This window comes from Berghia stephanieae, chromosome 10 (assembly GCF_034508935.2).
Source record: "Berghia stephanieae isolate SIO BIC M18660-M18661 chromosome 10, UCSD_Bste_1.3, whole genome shotgun sequence".
NCBI classification, from domain to species: Eukaryota; Metazoa; Mollusca; class Gastropoda; order Nudibranchia; family Aeolidiidae; genus Berghia; species Berghia stephanieae.
Window position 1 is genome coordinate 19,987,154 of NC_088369.1, and position 5,311 is coordinate 19,992,464.

Here is a 5,311-nt window from a genome sequence, read left to right on the forward strand (position 1 = left end):
CTATCTATAGATAGAACGAAGTTGGCGTCACTAGGGTCTTTGTTATTGTCTTTTTGCCATCAACGTTTATGAGTACTTCTCACTACACTGTATGAACCAGAATATAAAAGTTCATGATTACACATAGTTTTGTGTATTGGTCCGTTATACTTCCGGATGGCAATGTTTCTTCTTAGCCAAGCGCATACTATCTATTGAAAAATGAATATATAGAATTTGAGATGACAAAAACACACCATTTTACATTTTTGATCAGTTTGGCTTTAATTTGACTCATTAACACCTGGTTCATCCCAGCGTAATACCGTTTTGAAACGGTGGGTCACAAATGAGATAAACATATTTTATCCAAAGTAAAAAAAAAAAAAAAAAGTTCAGATCCAGTTTATTTACAAATAAACGGTCATAATTTAAGGATGGATCGTATAACATATTATGTATTAGTTCAGTATAAATAACTTATCAATCATTTTAACAATATCGGTATTTTTATCAAACTTCTAAAAATTTTTTTTTTTAAATTGAGCTTTTATATAGTGCAATATCCACTAAATGTGCTCAAAGCGCTTTACAAGGGGTCCCTGGTCAACAGCAACATTTAACATTGAGGACGGGACATGACGCCTGTTAGGCGGTATTACAATTTTCGGACAAAGACAACGCTGTTAACGGCCAGGTACTCATTTTACACCTGAGTACGGTGAGAGAATGTGAGTAAAGAGCCTTTTCCAAGGACTCAACTATGCGCCGAGCGCGAGGCTCGAATCCAGAACCTTCCGATCCGAAAGCGGGTGTCATACCACAAGACCACATAGCCGCACAAAGACTTCTAAAATATTATTATAACGATAGCAGTCTTTCTGCCGTCACTTGTCTGGACTGGATGTTTTTGTCCAAAGTTAGAAAACGCGTTTTGTCGTATCAGCCTGAGTAGACTCACCAAATCGAATCTACGGTCTATTTTGAGAGGTCTAAAATTACTCATTTCCGTCTGAATTTCAAAGTGGGAAACGGCCAAGACAAATGAAACGCTTTATCATGCTGGGGATTTGGATAGGGGGTCGGTATGGGGTATGGCTAGGGTTTGGTAGTGGGTGTGGGGTATGGCTAGGGTTTGATAGGGGGTATGGGGTGTGGCTAGGGTTTGATAGGGGGTATGGGGTATGACTATGGTTTGGTAGTGGGTATGGAGTAAGTTTTGGGATTGGTAGTGGGTATGGGGTTTGGCTAGGGTTTGATAGGGGGTATGGGGTATGACTAGGGTTTGATAGGGGGGATGGGGTATGGCTACGGTTTGATAGGGGGTATGGTATGGGGTATGGCTAGGGTTTGATAGGGGGTATGGGGTATGGCTGGGGTCTTGGTAGGGGGTATGGTATGGTGTATGGCGAGGGTTTGATAGGGGGTATGGTATGGGGTATGGCTAGGGTTTGATAGGGGGTATGGGGTATGGCTGGGGTCTTGGTAGGGGGTATGTGGTATGGCTAGGGTTTGATAGGGGGTATGGTATGGGGTATGGCTAGGGTTTGATAGGGGGTATGGGGTATGGCTAGGGTTTGGTAGGTGGTATGGGGTATGGCTAGGGTTTGATAGGGGGTATGGGGTATGGCTAGGGTTTGGTAGTGGGTATGGGGTATGGCTAGGGTTTGGTAGTGGGTATGGTATGGGGTATGGCTAGGGTTTGATAGGGGGTATGGGGTATGACTAGGGTTTGATAGGGGGTATGGGGTATGACTAGGGTTTGATAGGGGGTATGGGGTATGGCTAGGGTTTGGTAGTGGGTATGGGGTATGGCTAGGGTTTGATAGTGGGTATGGGGTATGGCTGGGATTTGATAGTGGGTATGGGGTATGGCTAGGGTTTGACAGTGGGTATGGTATGGGGTATGGCTAGGGTTTGATGGTATGGGGTATGGCTAGGGTTTGATAGGGGGTATGGGGTATGGCTAGGGTTTGATAGGGGGTATGGGGTATGGCTAGGGTTTTATGGTATGGGGTATGGCTAGGGTTTGATAGAAGGTATGGGGTATGGCTAGGGTTTGGGTTTCTAGATCGCATTCAAGATCTATCTATCCAATCGGCTGTCTCTCGATCTATCTGTCGGTTGGTTCGTCTATATATCAGTCTATCTATCTATCTATCTATCTATCTATCTATCTATCTATCTATCTCTCTATCTATCTATCTATCTATCCATCTATCTATCTATCTATCTATCTTTCTATCTATCTATCTATCTATCTATATATCAATATCTATATATATATATATATATATATATATATATATATATATATATATATATATATATATATATACTGTCAATCCGTCTCTCTCTATCCATCTATTTATCATTTTCCCCGAACCCTCAGTCCACCCAGCCGTGATTGGGTAGCTGAGTCTGATAGATCTGGTAGAAAATGCTTTTCTATAAACTCGCATCCGATCCAAAGGGTATCAAACAATTACTACTGTCCGCTGTAAACGTTCATGGATACACACAGTTTTGCGTGTTGGTCCGTTATACTTTCGGATGACAATGTTATGAGCTTCTTAGCCAAGCGCATATTATCTATAGATAGTATGCGCTTGGCTAAGAAGCTCATAACATTGCCATCCGGAAGCATAATGGACCAACACACAAAACTGTGTGTATCCATGAACGTTTATAGTCTGGTTAATACACTTCAGTGAGCATCACTCATAAACGCGGATGGCAAAAAACAATAACAAAGACTTGAGTGACGTCATCTTCGAACTATCTATATCAATCAGACTGTTGTTGCTTTGCGTTTAGTTATAAAACTCATAACATCAGTCAGCCGAATAAAACGTTGCAACACCCAAAATTGTGTGTAACCTTAAACGATATTGACGTCACTCAGCTTCTATTATTGTTTTTAGTCATGCATTTTTATGAGTAGTTTTCACTAAACTATATTAACTCACTCAACCCTAACACCGACTATATCCGTAGTTTACCCGGGTTACTTTTATCCCATGCCTATTTATTACATTTTTCTGAGACAAATTATAGGCGTAATATAAAAGCTAATGTTTTTAGTTTTTACATGTCAATGATAGTTAAATAAAACTATCTATGTACATGATCATTTTTAATAAATATTTTCCAATTTTGAAAAGTTGCGAAAATCTCTAGGATTGAGTGAGTTAATCCGACTATATCAGTTTAGTGAGAATTACTCATAAAAAATGCATGGCTAAAAACAATAACAAAATCGGAATGACGTCAATTTTGTTCCTTCTATAAACGTGTAACGTTACACATAGTGTTTGATGTGTTGATACGTTATATCCGGCTGGCGGATGTTGTGAGTGTTTTAGCTAAGCGCATAGCGATCATTAGTAATGAAAACAAATCAATTTGGGTTGTGTTGTGTTATTGTTCAGGGCAATCACAGAGCTCCCGTTTGATAAGGAAATAAATGACCGCTGGACCTGTCCCTTCCCGCCAAAAATCTCCCGCCAATTACCTCACATCTCGTGTGACTAGGCATATGGCTCGAGACATTACGAGACAACGGATCAGATCAGCGTGACTGGGTCGATTGGAAGAACTGCACTGCAGATAAGACACGGAAGTTACCGATTATACAAAGATTGTCAGACGGAAACATACGAACGATAAGCTCTTACGTATCATTCAGTTTGTTCTATCTTCCGATTTATCGATATCTTTCACCGATTTTCGTTGTTTCCCGCCGTCTCAACATTATATTATCATTATCTAGTGTTGGCCAACATACTTAAAAGTAACGAAATAGATATTAATATTTTGATTATCTTCTTCTTCAAGTACCAAGTCTGTGCCAGATATCGGTAATCATGGTACGCCATTCATCTCTCTGATCAGATAACTCAGAAAACTAATATTACTCTTCTCTTTCTCTTTTTCAAAATCAAAAACAAAACAAAAAAAAACAATCCAAAAAAAAAAAAGAAGAAGAAAAAAAAACACAACCAATCAAAACAAGGCACAACGTTTCGAGCCCAAAACCAGTAGTAACAGCCAATACCATAAACAATGGGCATGATCTATAGATAGTATGCGCTAGGCTAAGAAGCTCACAACATTGCCATCCGGAAGTATGACGGACCAACACACAAAACTGTGTGCATCCATGAACGTTTATAGTCTGGTTAATACAGTTCAGTGAGCATTACTCATAAACGCGGATGGCAAAAAACAATAACAAAGACCTGAGTGACGTCATCTTCGAACTATCTATACTACATTTCCATGCGCTTGAGGTCATTGGTCACATTGGAATATGTGCTCAAAGTGACCCACATAGTGAAAGGTATTCACAGTTTTTGTAATATCTAACATCACGATTGGTCATTTTGTTCAGCTTGCCACATGGGTATGTTTACACCGTTCATAAACAAAGCAGCGTGTTTATATTTCTGAAGAAATATCCAATCGGTGGACAGCAACACGTCATGTGATTGATGACTCGGTTGGACAAAAACATGAATATAGATCGCTCCCATTAAAATGTTAACACATGATGTTTACACACAGATAGTCTCATCTCATGTAGTTCCATATCTGAAGCAGACGTCGGAGGTCATCTTCCGCCAAGCTGATCTATCTCTTGCCAATTCTATTAAAGCAGCGCCACCTTTCTCAGCTTCATCTGTCCAAGTTCTTATCCCTTTCAAATACGTTATTCTTTGTCTTCCTCTTATTCTTTTTCCATTCATCTTTCCAGTCAAGGCGAGTATTTCCAAACCAGGGTGGCGGATAATGTGTCCTAAAAATTCCATTTGGCGTTTGATGATTTTTGTTATCAGTGATCTTTTTCTGTTTGCCATTTCTAAAATTTCTTCATTTCTTTTCCTTTCCATCCATGACACCCTCATCATTCTTCTGTAAAACCACATTTCCACTGCCTCCAGTCTTTTAACCATGGTCTTGTTTATGGTCCAGCTCTCACAACCATATAGCAGCACAGACAGTACATAGCAATCCAGGACTTTGATTTTTGTTTTCATGCTAATATTCCTGTTTTTCATAATTGTATGCAGCTGGTAGTAGATAGTATTCATTATAATAATGGCAGAAAGAAAGAGATGGATAGATAGCGAGGGAGAGAGAGAGAGAGAGAGAGAGAGAGAGAGAGAGAGAGGAGAGAGAGAGAAGAAAGAGAGAGAGAAGAGAGAGAGAGAAGAAGAGTAGAGAGAGAGGAAGAGAGAGAGAGAAGAAGAGAGAAGAGAGAGAGAGAGGAAGAGAGGAGAAGAAGAGAAGAGAGAAAGAGAGAAGAGAGAGAGAGAGAGAGAAAGAGAGA